The following is a 17,203-nucleotide window of genomic DNA, read 5'->3' on the forward strand; positions in this document are numbered from 1 at the left end:
TCTGTGATGGTTACTCCACTAGAGAATGTGCTAGTTAATATCTATCTATCTATCTATCTATCTATCTATCTATCTATCTATCTATCTATCTATCTATCTATCTATCTATCTATCTATCTATCTATCTATCTATCTATCCATCTATCTAGCTACTTTTATCCCACAGGTTGGGTTTTAAGCACGTGTTTTAGACTTAGATTAGCAAGTAGAAGCTAACCCATATCAGCTTAATCAGATCTGTTACGCAACAGAAATTAATAGAAATGAAGGTTATGCCACAGATTAGATTTCCTGATTCATAAAATGAACATTAGCTGATGTTTTGTGAATCATAATATGGTACACTATCTTCTATGAAATTTGAAAGTGATCAATAACTACATTTTCAGACGTCTTTTCTGATGTGGCTCCGAGTTTAGCCACGACTGCAGTGTTATGCAGAGAAACCAGAAGCGCTCCTTTGCTGGTGGAACTGGGTCTGGAAACTGGGTGGGAGGAGCTTCCAAATAAGGATTAGGGCGGGTTTCACCTATGTGTCTACGGTAAGAAGCTTGGTTACATACAAACTACGTCCGTACACTGTTTCTAAAGTGGGACAGTGTAGAGCTGGGATCAGAAAAACACGGATATTTAATCCTCGGGGGACTCGCTGAGCTCAGTTTGTGGTTAAAAACCTGCCGGCGGTCGACGCCGTTTACGCTGCCGTGCGCTCCTGTTATACAGACATCCTCCGCGTCCGAAGGTAAGTACGAAAAAGAAAGTATAACCTGGCACTTGTTCTGTTCTTTCTTTGTAGTTTACTTGTATTTTAACTTACAATTTGACAGCGACACCTGTGCCTGTTTTTGACAGTTGCGGACCCTGTGATTGACATGTGCGGGTGGGTGGAGGGGTTAGGGACTCTCTACTGGGGGATAGCCAGTATAGTGACAACTACTCTCAGATCCTGTTATGTTAGGGAATTGAAAAACCAACGTGTTTTCTGCTGTACTTTCTCTTAGACAAAAATAGACCCACCCATCTATAATTATAGCTCGGTTTTGCAACAATGCGCAGGCAATAAACCAGTCACTGCTTCATAACACGTCCTCTAGTGTAACAACTTTGATAGCATGGCAGTAACTTACAGTGTCAAATATTCCACGTGCTGCTGTTATCAAAGTTACCTGACAAGGCTGAGGTGCAGCTACCTGCGCTGATTGACCAGTTGTCGAGCTTTGATCTCATATATACGTTGTGAGGGAGGCAGTGAGCAGGTGTTGAGTTACCTGCAAGCATCATTAATGTTTCAGACTGTGTCTCATTCCTGCACACAGCTGTGGTCTTCCAATCAATGTTCTCCACAGTTACCTGGTGTAAACAGAGCTTTTCAGGCTGGTTTCCAGTGGAGAAGGAAAAACTTTTAGTGTTGTTGCTGGTTTTTTTTTCCAGTTGCGAAACCTCATACTTATATTTTTATTCACCCTGCCTAAAAATGTGTCTTTTGCTCAGTGAAACTTTTCCTTATTTAGATATTGTTCTTAGTAGATTCATTATAAAAGCAATTGCCTTGGTGTGATTTTTTCCCCTCCTTGAAATCAGGGGCATGACATAAAACTTTAATGATAGAATATCATAGCCTTCCTTAGTTGTCTTTGGATATACTGTACGTGCTGTACACTTATTAGATTAAGACATCAGAACAGTAGAAAGTGCTCATCACAGATTCCTACATGACAGAGTTCTCTTGAAGAGGTCTTCAATTTTACCCACATTTCTGAACGCAGAGATTCCAGGTTTATAAAGAAAGACGAAGAAGACATTTTTCAGATTTTTAATGCTACGGATAAAGTTATTATAAATCAAATTGTTCTTTTTTTTCAAACTATATATGTTTTACTCTCTGGCTCATGTGCCTATGTGACAAAGATATTCCAGCTTTATCTGTCATCCAGTACATTCTGTACCAGTTTGAATTATTCTGACTTAAAGAAGGGTGAAATCATCAAACGTATGTTGGCAAATTCTTAATTTTATATATGTATATATATATATATATATATATATATATATATATATATATATATATATGTATATGTGTGTGTGTATGTGTATATATATATATATACACACACACACACATATATATGTATATATATATGTGTGTGTGTGTATATATATATATATATATATATATATATATATATATATATGTATACACACACACACACACACACATATATATATATATATATATATGTATATATATATGTGTGTGTGTGTGTGTGTATATATATATATTCTATTCTATTCTACAGTCATTTAGCAGACGCTTTTATCCAAAGCAACTTACATTTGAGAGGAAGAACAACACAAGCATGAATTCAAACAAGATGGGACGTCATAATTAAGTGATAGTCAGACCGCTTTTGAGTCCAGTTGGACCCAGGTGCTGTCATGTAGTGCTAGTGCAGTGCATATAATTTTTTTTTTTTTTTTTTTTTTCTTTTTTAATACAGGATCACGATTTCATCACACAATATCAACTAGGTCATAAGTGCATGATTTCATCACATAATATCAAATTGGGCATAAGTGCATGATTTCATCACACAATATCATCTTGGGCATAAGTGCACACAGCTTCTTCAGTACTTGGTTGAGCCAAAAAGCTGGACAAATCTTTCTGACTCATTTAGTTAAGCTAAATGTGGAAATGCTCCTTAAACAACTGAGTCTTTAGCTTGGTCTTAAAAGTGGATACGGACTCTGCGGATCGGACGGAGTTTGGTAGATCGTTCCACCACCGGGGAACAACAGAGGAGAAGAGTCTAGCTACTGATTTTGCGCCACGTTGTGGTGGGAGCACTAGGCGTCTTTCGCTGGTAGAGCGTAAGTTTCGAGAGGGAGTGTAGCTCTGGATTAAGGAGTGAAGGTAGCCCGGAGCCGTTTGGGTTATTGTTTTGTAAGCCAGAAGCAGAGCTTTGAATTTGATGCGTGCTGCAACTGGAAGCCAGTGAAGAGCAATTAGCAGCGGAGTGACATGAGCTCTTTTGGGCTGGTTGAAGACCAGACGTGCTGCTGCGTTCTGAATCATCTGCAGAGGTTTAACTGAGCATGCAGGCAGGCCAGCCAGTAAGGAGTTGCAGTAGTCAATGCGTGAAATGACCAGAGCCTGGACCAGGAGCTGGGTCGTGTGTTCAGTCAGGTAGGGTCTGATCCTTCTGATGTTGTAGAGAGCAAATCGGCAAGACCGGGAAACCGAGGCAACATGATCCTTAAAGGTCAGCTGGTTGTCTACCATGACACCAAGATTCCTGGTAGAAGATGTAGGGACTAGTGTGATTGAGTCTAGCTGCACACTTATCTGTGGTGGTAAAGAAGGACTGGCTGGGAAGACAATAAGCTCAGTCTTGGACAGATTTAGCTGAAGGTGGCGGTCCTTCATCCATGCAGAGATATCAGCAAGGCATGCTGATATTCGCATTGAGACGGTTGTGTCATCAGGTGGGAAAGAAAGGAAAAGCTGAGTGTCATCTGCATAGCAGTGGTAGGAGAAACCATGAGAGCTAATGACTGCACCGAGTGAGGAGGTGTATAGGGAAAAGAGAAGAGGGCCGAGCACCGAGCCCTGAGGCACCCCTGTTGTCAGCCCATGTGATCTGGACACGCCCCCTCGCCAAGATACTTTGAATGATCTCCCTGTGAGGTAGGATGTAAACCACGAGAGGACAGATCCTGAGATGCCAAGCTCTAAGAGTTTGGAGAACAGTATATGATGGTTGACAGTGTCAAAGGCAGCCGACAGGTCCAGCAGTATAAGGACTGAGGATTGACCAGTGGATCTGGCAAGCCGTAGGGAATCAGTAACTGACAGGAGAGCAGTTTCAGTAGAGTGACCTTGCCTATATCCAGATTGATATGGATCTAACAGGTTGTTGTCTTGGAGGAACTGTGAGACCTGACTGAAGACGGCACGCTCTAGTAATTTAGACATGAATGGAAGCAGTGAGACCGGCCGGTAGTTTTCAACCTGGGCTGGGTTGAGTGTGGGTTTCTTCAGCAGCGGGGTAACCCGAGCTTGCTTGAAGGCAGAAGGAAAGACACCGGATTTAAGAGAGGAGTTGATAATATGAGTTACTGCAGATTTGACTGTAGGTAAAATGCTCTGCAGGATGTCAGAGGGAACAGGATCAAGAGGACAGGTTGTGGGTTTTGAGCTGACTAGAAGTTTAGAGACTTCGTCCTCATTTAGAGAGCGGAAGGAGCATAGTGAGGCACCAGTAGCTGGTTTGGTAAGGCTGAGTTGGTCAGGCTCAGTGAATTGGTTACTGATGGTGGCAACCTTTTCAGTGAAGTAGGAAGCAAACATTTCTGCAGTCAGCACAGTGGGAGGCTGAGCAGGTGGTGGAGATAGAAGAGAGTTAAACGCCATGAACAGTTGTCGTGAGTTGGGAGCATTGCGGATCTTGTTCTGATAAAAGGCTATCTTGGCCGCCTTTAGGCTGGATGTGAAAGTTACGAGTTTTTGCTGGTACTCAGACAAGTCAGTGTGCTCTTTTGATTTGCGCCACTTTCTTTCAGCCGCCCTGAGTCCGGCTCTGTGATCCCTTAGAGCCTCTGTGAGCCATGGACTGGGAGGGTTTTGTCTGGCTGGTTTTGACACCAGAGGACAGAGTTTGCCCAGAGAGGAGGCGAGAGAGGAGCAGAGTGTTTCTGTAGCCTCATTCACAGACAGTAAGGAGAAGTCTGAGTGGGAAGGGAGGGTAGAGTAAACCTCATCAGACAGCTGTGTAGGTCTGAGGGATCTCAAGTTTCTGCGGTAGGACACCATTTTTGGAGCCGCTTGATTGACATGAGGAAGGAAGACAGAGAATTTAACCAGGAAGTGGTCAGAGAGGTGCAGCGGGGTGACAGACAGGTCGGCTGTGGAGCAGTTTCTGGTCAGCACCAAGTCAAGAGTATTGCCAGCTTTGTGTGTTGGAGGAGTCTGTACCAGTTTGAGATTGAAAGAGTAGATAAGAGCCAGAAAGTCAGTTGCCTGTGGTTTGTCAATGTGAATGTTCATGTCTCCCATGACAATTAGTGGTGTGCCATCACATATATATATGTGTGTGTGTGTGTGTATGTGTGTGTGGCCTTGTCAAGGGTAAAATAGATTTTTAGGTGAAGGACTGTTTGTGGAATGAGGGAAATGTGTGACAGATCAGTCATCCATGTGAATACCTGTGTGTGTGTTTTTCAAAGGGGACCTAAGTTCATTACAGCATGTCTGGCTGACATTAGTCCTCACACCCTGCAACCAGGGGCTTCACACACAGAACCTCTGTTAGCCTCCACTGCAGCATGTTAGACTGAATAACGATCATACTAATGCGATTAGATGTAAAGATTCAGGTCACAAGTTGGGATCTGATTTGCTTGTTGGTGGTTTCTGTGAACACAATATTGCTGTTTTTGTGGCTAAGAAAGAAATTATTGTCAGAAGTTGTTCAGTTTCAGAAATTTGGCTACTTTGATAACACTTGTAAACATAGTAAAAATTAGTAGTTTCTTAGCAGGTTGGTCAGTCAGGAAGGACATGAACACAGTAACTGTGAGAAATGCAAACAGAGGATAGTTCCTATATCAGCAGGTACTTGTGTGTGCATTTGTGTGTGTGTGTGTAACCCCTTTTCTACCATAAATGAGCCAATTTAGTTGTGTCCCGTGTTTGAGATTATCCCCACCTTCCTCACTCATGGCCTGACGCTGAACCTGAAAACACAGATTTTTTTTTTTGTTTTGTTTGTTTGTCTCACCAACTAGCAGTGGCTACAGTTAAGCTCAGTCCAAACTAAAGACTGACCTTTTTATTACCAGCATAATAACCAGCTCTATTAGTTATTACTTTACCTTTTTGTTTTCCTCCCATCAACAGCTCTAAAAAATACATAATTATTCTATTCTTAATCCACACACTAATAGAAATGTATAAAACTCATTTTGGTGTTTAAGGGGCAAAGTGTTAGTATTTCTATGAAAGTGTGCAAGTCAACATGTCTTTGTCAGTTAGAAAAATTAGCTAGGTAGATTAAGTTTTAATAAATATTATGAAGATTTTACATTTTCACAGTATTGTCATGGGGCAGATCAAATTAAAATGTGTTCAGATAAACATTAGTGCAAAGGTGTGTTAAGGACATCCTTGTAGGGAATAGTTACCAACCAGTCCAACCAGTTCTGAGGTCTCTCTGAGGTTTATGGGGACTGCAGAGCTTGACACTATACTCTCTTGCATTCATGGCTCAACAAACCTTGTGCATCACTGTCAGTCCATTCCTCTGTGCTTTAAGGTAATGTCAACATCTCCTGTTTTATATGGACTTCAATGTTCTAAATGGTTTCTGTTCTTCGTAATGGAGGCTTTCGAATAGGTATTTGTATGTTTTTCGTATGTTGTCTTAACCCATCACTAACTCTTGAGTCACTGAAGGCTCCTGCTCCAGGCAGCAGTTAAGAAAAAAAAAAAACAAACAAAACAAACTATAAAAGCAATCTTATTGACCTACAATTGGCCACAGTTCCTGAAAGTTTCCCCATCAATTCTAAGAAATATCAAACGCTTTGTGAGATGCAAAAAGTGCAGATTAAGAAAGAAAGTTAACTTCAGCACAGTGTTAAATTTTGGTCAACTGGGTTAGTTTATGTGCCACGCTGTAACTACTAAGCTTCAGGATTGTGTTACACTATGCACATACACTGGAAATAACTCATAAAATTATACCTCTGCCCATTTCTACATATGTTAGGAAAATTATAACTGTCCTATATACATTTTAAATACATTTAAAAGTTTCTAGATTATAAATCTTCTATAGGTACAATAACGTAACATAACACCATCTGACTATCAGTTTGCAGCTGATTGTATCTGAACGTGCCCTATTGGTTTACCTCATTAGGTAAGTCAAATAAAGAGTACTGGATTTATCAGGGAACTGGATTTCAGATAAACATTGCTAATTTTTTAAAACAAATTTTCACAGTAACTTCATAACCATGAAACTTCTTTGAATTCAAACCCTCTAAAAACAAGATTAATCTGAAAAATCGTTGAATAGAATCTGAGTCAAGGTCCTCCATCATGGTGAATAATACAGTTCAGAGTGCGGCTTCATGGTCTGATTTAACTTCTCTCATTGAGATCAATTTTCCTCCCTTTTCCTCTCTCCATTTTCCACCACATATGACTAATGTGACCTTTTACTTTAAACGTTTTAGCCAAACTAAACCAAAGCAACCAAGCAACACTGGCTGCGGCTGCAGATGAAAGGAGTGTATTGCTCAAAAGGTGGCACTCCTGTCCTGACATGCAACACTGTGTAACAAACCTTTACTTCCTCTATGAAGGCAACTGAGTCAACCTAAACCCCAAAACTCTTTATTGTAGTCCTTTTTTTCCTGTTTAAAAAATGTTATGAATGATAAAGTTTATTGAAATGGTTCTCATACAAGCTTTGTACAGCTACTTTATATGACCCTTTTCAGCTGGACAGTGTGAGGCAAACCAAAAAAAACCAGCTCCAAAATGTGGTTTTCCTAAAGGAAGAAGAAAAAAAAATATCGGATTAGACATTGTTATTTTCAAGAATTCTGTTTTTACATGCTCAATAAGTTGAAAAACATTCAGCTTTTTGGTTGCATCTGTTCCACATTCAAGATGTGCTCCTGCTCTAAAGAATGCAATACACAGATTTTTGTGCAAATAAAAAAAAAAAGGTTGACAGTTCATTAGAAAGCAGGGAAAAAGCATGTTTATGGATATGCATCTTGCCCTCCTATTTAATTAGTATGTTTATTTATGGTGAAATCTGCATTAAAGAGAATAAAGTGCACGTATCTCCCAGTATGTGTACAGCTTCCATTAAAGGTTTGTAGAAACCTGTAAATTCAAAATGAATATCAAGATCAATTCCAATATGTGTTTAACACAATTTGGGCTTTGAAATGAACAAACCTTTTTCAAGAGAGAGCAAACAAAGAGAAATTCAAGCTCCTAGTTAACGGTGAAAAACATGTACAATTTTCTAAACACATTTGAGTCAAAACTGTCAACAGATTAGCCTTTTTGTGTTGTACTCCCTATTAAAGCTCTTTTTTTACTTTTCCAAATTTGCTTTTGAATCATATGAATACAACATATATATATATATATATATATATATATATATATATATATATATATATATATATATATATATATATATATATATATATATGTATGTATATATATATATATATATATGTATATATATATATATATATATATATATATATATGTATATGTGTGTGTGTGTTTATTTTTTTACAGGGGTTCTATTGCATATAAAGAAAGATGAAATATGCTAAACAAATCTAGTTCTGCATTGTGCTTTCATCTCTGTGATATTAATCTCTTAACCTCACACACATGCCGTATCTTATGTCTTTTCCTCCATTCCACATGCAAACATGGCTATTTTATCAGCAGGTGAGACATGATGCAAACTAGCCACAGAGGGAGCAGCTGGAGCAGAAACAGGCTATACCCACACAAAACAGCCTTATCACTGACAGAGGCGTATTGTAGGATTGGACCAGGGTGAAGTCTCACCATGCCAACATGAAAGTAAAGTGGATATGATGTCACCAGCCCACAATGTGTACCTGAGACTGTCGAAGAACAGACATGACCTGATGTTTAAAAAAAAAAAAACAAGGAAGGAGGATACAGAAGCCATGTTTTCAGTAACATTTCTGAGAATTTGGTACTCAGAGTTTATATGACAAACATTCAGACTCAGTTGTCTTTCAACCAGTATTATCATGTTAAAAATCCAACTTTGTAAATAGAGATTCATATGATTTTTATTTGAGTGTTTCACACGACTTCACACTTCATATGATCCTCCAATGATGATTAAGATTTAAATGTTATGCTGGTAAGAAAACCAAATGAAGTAATCCAGAATAAATAAATAAATTTTGCAATTATGTGCCATTAAAAAAAAAAAACAACAAAAAAACCAAACAGAATTCAGTAGGTGTTGCACCATGTTTGTGTTACAGCAGTAATATGGATTTTTTTAATGGTCCATTTTTCAGATTTGTACCTCTGAACACACTGAGATGTGAATGTCTTGGGGATTTAAACTTATTTTGATGGTCAAAATTCTGGGCTCAGTAACATAAAGAGCATCATTTAAAGACTTACAGACACTACCATAGGGCTGTAAAGTCAAAGTCGACTGGTCGACTGTTTGGTTGATATGTTTTGAGTCAACCACAATTCTGATTGGTCGATTTTATGACTTGTTAATTTCATGCAGGGAGGGGGAGATCGAAGGATGTCCACGCTACTCAGAGTCTGGTGGTTTGTTGAATATTTAGAGGTTTTTTTGTTTTAGCGTTTGATCCTGGTGAGTCCTTCAACCATGTCAAAGACTTCGGCAGTGTGGCAGCATTTTATCAAAATAGATGGAGGGAAAAAGGTCGAGTGCAAAATTTGCAAACAACAGTTTGCATATCACAGCTCAACGACGAACATGGCGTATCATCTAAAAACGGTGGAATATATTAAAGGCAATTAACATAATATATTCCACATATTTCAATATTTTAGTCTAATAATCGTTTATTTGTCTTATAACTGCAGGCGCACCCGCCTGCAACAACGGCATCATCCCTCAGATACACTCAGACCACACTGGATGTAAGGTCTCCGCTTTTATCCAAACGCAAAAATGATATCACAGAGGGAATTGTCAATTTTATTGCTCAGGATATGAGGCCCGTTGGTGTCGTGGAAGGCCAAGGTTTTAAGAACCTGTTAAAAGTTTTGGAACCTGGATATTCCGTGCCAGCGCGCATGACAATCATGAACGCGCTAAATGCAAAATACCAGGGACTCAAAGAGAAAGTTTCTCAGTTAATACAACACAGCGAAGCACTGAGCTTAACCACGGACATGTGGACGTCTCTTCGAATGGAGTCCTATATGACAGTGACTGCCCATTTCATTAGTGAAGACTGGAAGGCAAAGAGCCTTGTGCTTGAGACAAAACAAATGGAAGAGGCGCACACTGGAAGAAACATCGCTGCCCGACTGTCTGAAGTTGCTGATACCTTTAAAATTCCAGCAGAAAAGAGAGTGTCTGTCGTATGTGACAACGCGGCTAATATGGCACTCTGTGTGCAAACACTAAAAGAGTCACATGAATGGTTGGAGATGCAGGGCGTCAGATGCGCCGGCCATACTTTGCAGCTCTGCGTTAACGCTGCGCTTAAACAAGAGCCGATCGCGCCGTGGCTGCAGCCCGTCACCTTGTAGCGCATTTTAAAAAGGGACACAAAGCAAAAACTGGGTTAAAACAAAAGCAGGAGCAGCAAAATGTCCCTCAGCATGAACTTATCCAGGATGTGTCCACTCGTTGGAACTCAACATTTTCAATGTTGGACCGACTGCTGGAGCAACGCTGGCCTATTACAGCAGTGCTGTCCGACCCAACATTTACAAAAAAGAGTGACAGCAGTACACTGGATCTTACTACAGCACACTGGAATGCCATAGAGGACATTAAAAATGTGCTGAAACCCATGACAACCCTGACGGAGCTGCTGTCTGAAGAGGACAACGCGTCCCTGTCTGCAACCGTACCCATGCTGGCAAACTTAAAGAAACGTCACCTGACCATCACAGATAATGACAGTCCCATTACCAAAAAAATGAAAAGCAAGCTGGTCGAAGAAATTGACAGTAGGTGGGAGTTTGAAACCCGAATGATAAATGTCTACATTACAGCTGCAGTCGTAGACCCTCGTTTTAAGCAGCTGTCTTTTCTGGATGATGTCAAACGAGACGAGGCCTATATCGAAGTTGCCCAGCTGGCAGAGCGACTGAGTGCACGCAGCGCAGCCACGGCTGAGCCCGGAGGTGAGGAGCAGCGTGAGTCAAAAAAACAGAAAACCGACAAAGAGAAGGAGATTGCGATGCTGTTGTGCGGAGATGAGGAGGAAGTTTCAGAACCAGGTGGGAGAAGAGATGAAACATTATCTTCAGGACAAAACTAAAGTTGACTCTGGACCATTGGGGTGGTGGGAAAAAAACCAAGACAGATACCCGAGCTTGGCCCAAGTAGCAAAGCGACTGCTCTGTATCCCTGCGACATCCACGCCTTCTGAACGCATTTTCTCAAAGGCAGGATTTATTGTGAACAAATCAAGAAGCTGTCTTCTTCCAAAGAACGTGGATATGCTTGTGTTTCTCGCACACAACACTAACAAGTGTGAATAGTTTGTAGAAAGAGAACACTGATTGTACTCTGAGTGAGTAGCCATTTGTTTTTTATTGTATGCAGTGCACATTACTTCGTTTCAGATATCAGTGGCATTTCATTGTTGTGCACGTTTGTTTGAAGAAATACTTGTGGATTTAGGCATTTCATTTATTTATATTTTTTTTTTCTTCTGAGTGAGCCCTCCTTGTGGCATGCACTTTATTTTGTTTCAGTTTATTGCTGCTAAAGAACGAACTTTTATGGTTCCCTTTTAGTATTGTGCACATTTATTTCTATTTACTGGAATTAGCTTTTTTTTTTCTCTCTTTTTGCTTTTACCTTAATCCGTGCCCACAGGCTGTACTTCGACCCTAGATCTGGGATGTTTAATAAAGATAATGTTCCCCGAATCGCCTCTTGTGTATAATTGCCCCCCCCCCCCCCCCCCCCCCCCCCAACGCCCGAGTCGATTTTTAGTTGAATTTTCAGGGCTTCAGTCGACCAACAATTTCTTTGGTTGATTACAGCCCTACACTACCATAAAGCTGTGCTTCTTAAACTTCTATGATTGTATTGACAGGATAATGTTCAGTCACTAAAATGTGATGTTGAAGTTGAAAGAAAGTTCAGTCATTATTCATCGTAACTTTAGATTCTTTTCACTTTATAAAAATTGAGGAAACACATTTGGTGGCTTTTCCAGACACCGCTCTGAGGAGGCTGGTAAAACCATAGAAAATCTAAATAATCTTCTGTGGTCCATGGTAACACATCACACCAGGATGATGAAAAATCAGTAACAACAAATACATGCACTGACTTGTGCACACTCTGAAGAACAACATCATACCGTACATTGGCAGGAAGCAGATTATCATATGTCTCTGTCTGGGGTGAAAAGCTCTCAATCCTCATCTTTCCTCTTTAGACTTGACGTAAAAATTGAATGTCTGATCTCTGAATGTGAAGTATTTTTATACTGTTGTCAGGCACCTGTTTAGTTTTTTATCTACTCCAGATTGAAGGCGTCGTCCTTTTTTTGGCTTTTGATAACAGCTTTTGGTACTGATCTTTCTCGTTCCGTGTACTTTTCTTTCCTTTAAGCTAAACTTAGAGTATGTGTGAGTGTGTTTGAACATGTTAATGAATCGGACAATGTGAGAGCAACAGCCTGTTTGTGAAACCAGTTCAAAGACGAATATGACAGCCAACACCCTTAGCCTTCATCTGCATGCGATAATCCACAGACATGCAGCAAGGAGCAATGCTATCTGCTTACATAACAGTCTTATCTTATAAGCTAGTTACAGTCATTATTCAGCAGCAGGGACTTGTACTGTTAAAGAGGTCATGACAGGGCTGGAAGGTTTTCTTCATTCATTCTCATCTTGCAGATAAATCTACATAAGTCTGTTTTAATTAATTTAATTATGTACTAAATGACTAGACTTGTATCACTGATTCAGGGCAGGCTATGAATCCATTCTGACTTTCAACTGCTGTTAAAAATGTCCAGTTTCTGGGTAAAATGTCTGTTTTGAGAGCTGAAACATTTGCACTTCTTTTGCCTGTGAAGATATTTTCTCTGGAAGTTGTAGAAGCACATGTGGTATAATCTTCATCATTATGATTGCTGCTTAGAATTAAGGGACCATCACAATTCCAGCATAGCCCCGCCCAACATCAGTCTAACAGTAGTTAGATTTGCCAGTAAGACGTGCATGTTTCTGGGTGTAATATGAAGAATTTGGGATCTGTCATTGCGTTTAGTCATTCCCCACCAGTTCTCTTTTACTATTGTTTTGCTGTTTGACAAAGACATGCAATGGCATGACGACAATGAAATACATCAATAAAAGATAAATAAAGGGATAATCAAAGGGAGTAGGCATAGATGAGTGTTTTTTTTTCCTTTCCTTTTCTGTTGTGTTGTTATTCTGATGAATAAGATGGTGAGGAGTATAAAGGCTCAGGCCAGGCACTGTCTGGCCTTTCCGTGACTTCACCTGTAGAGCTAAATATTTTAGCAGCTGCTATCACTTTAATGAGTCTGTCTGTCACTTGGGTTGCTATGGCTGCTGTACATTTTAAACATGTGAGTGCCACCCTCAGTCAAAAACAATAGATGATTTAACCAATTCCTATTTAATTTTATGGTTATATTATTGTCTAAGGCTGAGAAGAACTTATTAATACCCTATGCCAAAGGTATTGTTTATTGGTCGAAATTGCAACCGCTTTAACAAAAGGTAGTCATTAAAAAAGAGTAAATCTTGTGGTTTTGAAGCTCAAAGGTTTCAAAACTCTTGTCTAACAAGAAAGTTCATCTTTAGTCAGAGTAAAGGGTGTGCCCTGCCTTTCAGCTGTTTGTCCTGACCACACCTTTGTTTAAGAAATCCTTGGGGTTTGCAGACAGCTGAGGATGCCAAAAAAAAAAAAAAAAAAAAGAAAAATAGAAGAGAGAAAAGAAAATCCACCCTAAAGGTGATCTTTTTGCTTTCACATGACTTGCGCCCATCAGGTTGGGATTTTATCACCTCTTTGAGGCTTTTAAAGATGATCTCATTTTTTTATGTTTGCCTTGGGAGTGTTCATTCAATACCACCAGGAATACCATTCCCACGGAACATCCACCTTTTCTCTTTGACAAACTGATAATGAAAATCACTTCAGCTAGTACAACGCTTGTGGGGTGGGAAAGCTGCAACATGTTTAGATGAAAACGTACCTTCTTTTGTGGTAATGTGAACAGATGAGTTTCCGGGAGGCCTTAAACGCTGCCAGAGCCTTTACTAATAACAGTACATGTGACGGAACCAGACACAGCATTGAGTAATGGTGCTGTCTTAAAAATAGATAAACTTAGGACAAAAAAAAAATCAAGTGACTCAACAACAACTTAGTATCAGGAACTAGTTGCTGAAAAATGCAGAGAATTCATTACTGTTTAGCATTGTATTTGATAGGTTTGCTATCCTTTCTTGTTTGAAAGGAAGCCAGCATGCAGTCTTATTTGTTTCTGGTTTGTTTTGTCTCTGACTGTGCTGTCTGGAAATGCAATAATTAAATTGCCTTAACTGGGTAAGTGGACAGCAAGAAATCACAAAAAAGTCCAGTGAGAATTGGGATGAACCTTAAAATACACACACACCGCATGTTAACATTGAAATAATAAATGATTTCAGAATCATCTCTCAGACTCGCAAACTTTGAAGATGTGTTTTGATTTGTATTTGAGCTTATTTGGAGCAAGTAGGGCACCAGGCTGTTTTCCTCTGTGTGGCAGTATGATGGCAGGTACTGTAAATGAGGCCATAATTTAGGTCATGACTTTCATCAACAAGACTTTTTATTTAAAAGAACATTTTGGTCCTCAAGAAAAACCAGTGGGATTTTTTGGTGTTTGATGAAACAATATTCTAGAGGTTATGGTGCATAGCCTTTGTTGTGGTGCATTGAGCTGATATTAGTCCTGACCTATTTGGCCATTAGATGAAGAAAGAAATCTGTTGTACCAAATGGAGCACATTTGAGCAGAATTGTTAATGGTGTATTGTTGTCTGAAAAGGGCTTATTGCTGCTTAAACTAATCTTACTGTTTGTTCTATTACTGGACATAAATACATTTCATGTATCCATTGCATAATTTCTTAATTCATTTTCCAGCGACATTATGCAACTTCTTTTCCCCAATATATTTTCTCATGAATGAATCATTCAAGTTGTGGAAAAAAAGATAAATACAAGTGTAAGAAAAAAGTAAAAGTAGTTGAAAAGTATTCATTATTGAAATGCAAAATGATATGAGAAAGGAAACCGCTGTGTTTTTTTTTCAGATTCCATTTTAATTTTTTACAAAGTTCCTTGTTTTCCTTTTTTTACGCCCTGAATTCAGTGTTTTACTCTGTAATTGCAATTTTTCCAGGAGGGGTGTATCTTAATCATGTGGTGGATGTGTAAAATGTTAACAGTTCAATAGGAAAATATTCTCTTAAGGATATTAATTTATCTCTAGAGGCCTTCATGACACAGATACTACTTGCTAGAGAGGAAAGGGGGTCAGAGACAGGGAGTGACCTGCAGCAAAGGGCTCCAGACTGGGATTCAAACCAGTGCTGGCTGCATGGAGGTGCCATGGACTCACCAGCCTATCTGAGCCATCTCCTCAACCAGATGAGCTTAGCTCCATAAACATCATATTTTCCTTAAAAAATCATTTTTATTTGTTGCTCAAAGCAGTCTCTCCAGCAAGTAGTTTTGTCGAAATCACTGCTATATTTCTCCATGGATCCTCTTCAGGACAGCCTCCAGTTGTAGCTTAAACACTCAGAAACACGGCTTGCCAACAGGCAAACCAGAACATGTTTTGACACCCACACTTTTCATGGTGAGAGGACCTGACACCCACACTTTTTCAGCTTTTTTTTTTATTTGTAAATTTTTCCAAAATTTTGCACAATTGTCTCCAGCCACTCTGTGTCTCAGTGCTGCCTCTTCTTCTCCTCTCATCCTTTTATCCTCCCTTCATCCCTCTCTCTTTACGCTTCTTGAATCATGACACGACTGTCAGTGATCAGCTGATTGGCTTTTCTGACGCAAGTACACCTCTCTTGTTTATCGTTTAGCTTGAGAAAGTGGAAACTAGCAGTACCTTGATGCTAAACAACAGCAGCCCATTTTAAATAGACAGCCTATTGTTTGCATTTATTTCATGATATTACTCTTCACTATTAAGTAAGTTCAGATATCTAGTGAGAGTGAAACTGCAAGATGAAACAAGAGGATGTCTTTTCAAAATCATTGGTGCTGAGCAGATGTTGGATAGGCAGGTTTAACTTTTAGGGACCATGGATGTGGTGAAGGTAAACTATGAACAGGCTCTGAAATAGAAATCAGAGCATGACCCTTTTCTAAAGGATATATATATACAGGGGTGGTTCTAAAAAAGTTTTAATGGGGGGCCAGGCTGGGACACTGACCAGGAAAAGGGTGGCACAACTGAGACCTTTTTTTCTTTTTAAAAAAGTCTTGATTTTAGTAATCAATCAGCTGATTATTACAACTAGAGTGGTCATCAGATGTTAAAATATTAAAAAACAACAGCTAGTGATATTTTTCAGTGTTGATGTAGAACAACATGTTGCATTCATTGACACTTGGACTTGAGGGTTAGTTTACTCTAAATATTTATTAGCAATTTATTACCTGCAATCATGCCTTCTATGCAGACACACAGCCCTCTGATAGTAAAATTGGTATTATATTAATTTGTTATCCCCAAGCCACAGAAATCCTAAGTTATACTGGAAGTGGCTTAACATCAGACCACTTCCACAGCTGTAGTTCTCCCAGATGATGATGGGACACAAGACGGGTCAGAGAAAGAAGAGGCAGGGTGTTATGTGTTTTATGACGATAAGGATTTGGTCTCTTGAGAGGAATTTTTATTGCCAAAATCCATGATTCCGTCTGCATTATCCACATCGCAGAAATCATAGGGCTCTCTATATAGTGATGCTTTAAATCTAAGTATTGTAAATCATAATACATAACAGCTTGGCTGAGCCAACGTTTTTAAATCAGCTCCATTTTAGTTAGGAATAAACATGTTTTCTTTCTGTTGTGTAACAAGGTTAAACACTTAATCATGATTTTTTTCTCACTACTGACAGGAGGCATTATTACACCTGTTATTACTCCAGTTATAAGTAATTAAACTATGGCAACCAGTCTGTCAGATTTTACAGTCAGCAGCTGACAGGTGTCTGCATGTCTGACAAACTTCTTCGGAAAGCTGGTGTCGACCATTATTAAAGATTATTAAAATCTGTGGGTAGTTAAACTCAAAATTGGTGGTTAAATGTCTAAATATATCCTGCATCTTTAACATAAGGCATTTAATTGTCCAAAGTAGTTTTTGTTAGTTT

The 17,203-nt window shown here is 39.3% G+C and overlaps 1 protein-coding gene across 2 annotated transcripts in view; it reads left to right on the forward strand.

Moving 5' to 3' along the window:
- Positions 1-546: 546 nt before the first annotated feature.
- The window catches only part of fhip1aa (FHF complex subunit HOOK interacting protein 1Aa), a 39,035-nt gene continuing 22,378 nt past the window's right edge, over positions 547-17,203 (forward strand). For both annotated transcript variants that reach the window (XM_041982529.1, XM_041982530.1), the window contains exon 1: positions 547-742. The gene's annotated coding sequence lies outside the window, so the exon portion shown is untranslated. The remainder of the gene's footprint in view (positions 743-17,203) is intronic.

The sequence above is a fragment of the Melanotaenia boesemani genome, chromosome 4, assembly GCF_017639745.1.
Source record: "Melanotaenia boesemani isolate fMelBoe1 chromosome 4, fMelBoe1.pri, whole genome shotgun sequence".
Classification (NCBI taxonomy): domain Eukaryota; kingdom Metazoa; phylum Chordata; class Actinopteri; order Atheriniformes; family Melanotaeniidae; genus Melanotaenia; species Melanotaenia boesemani.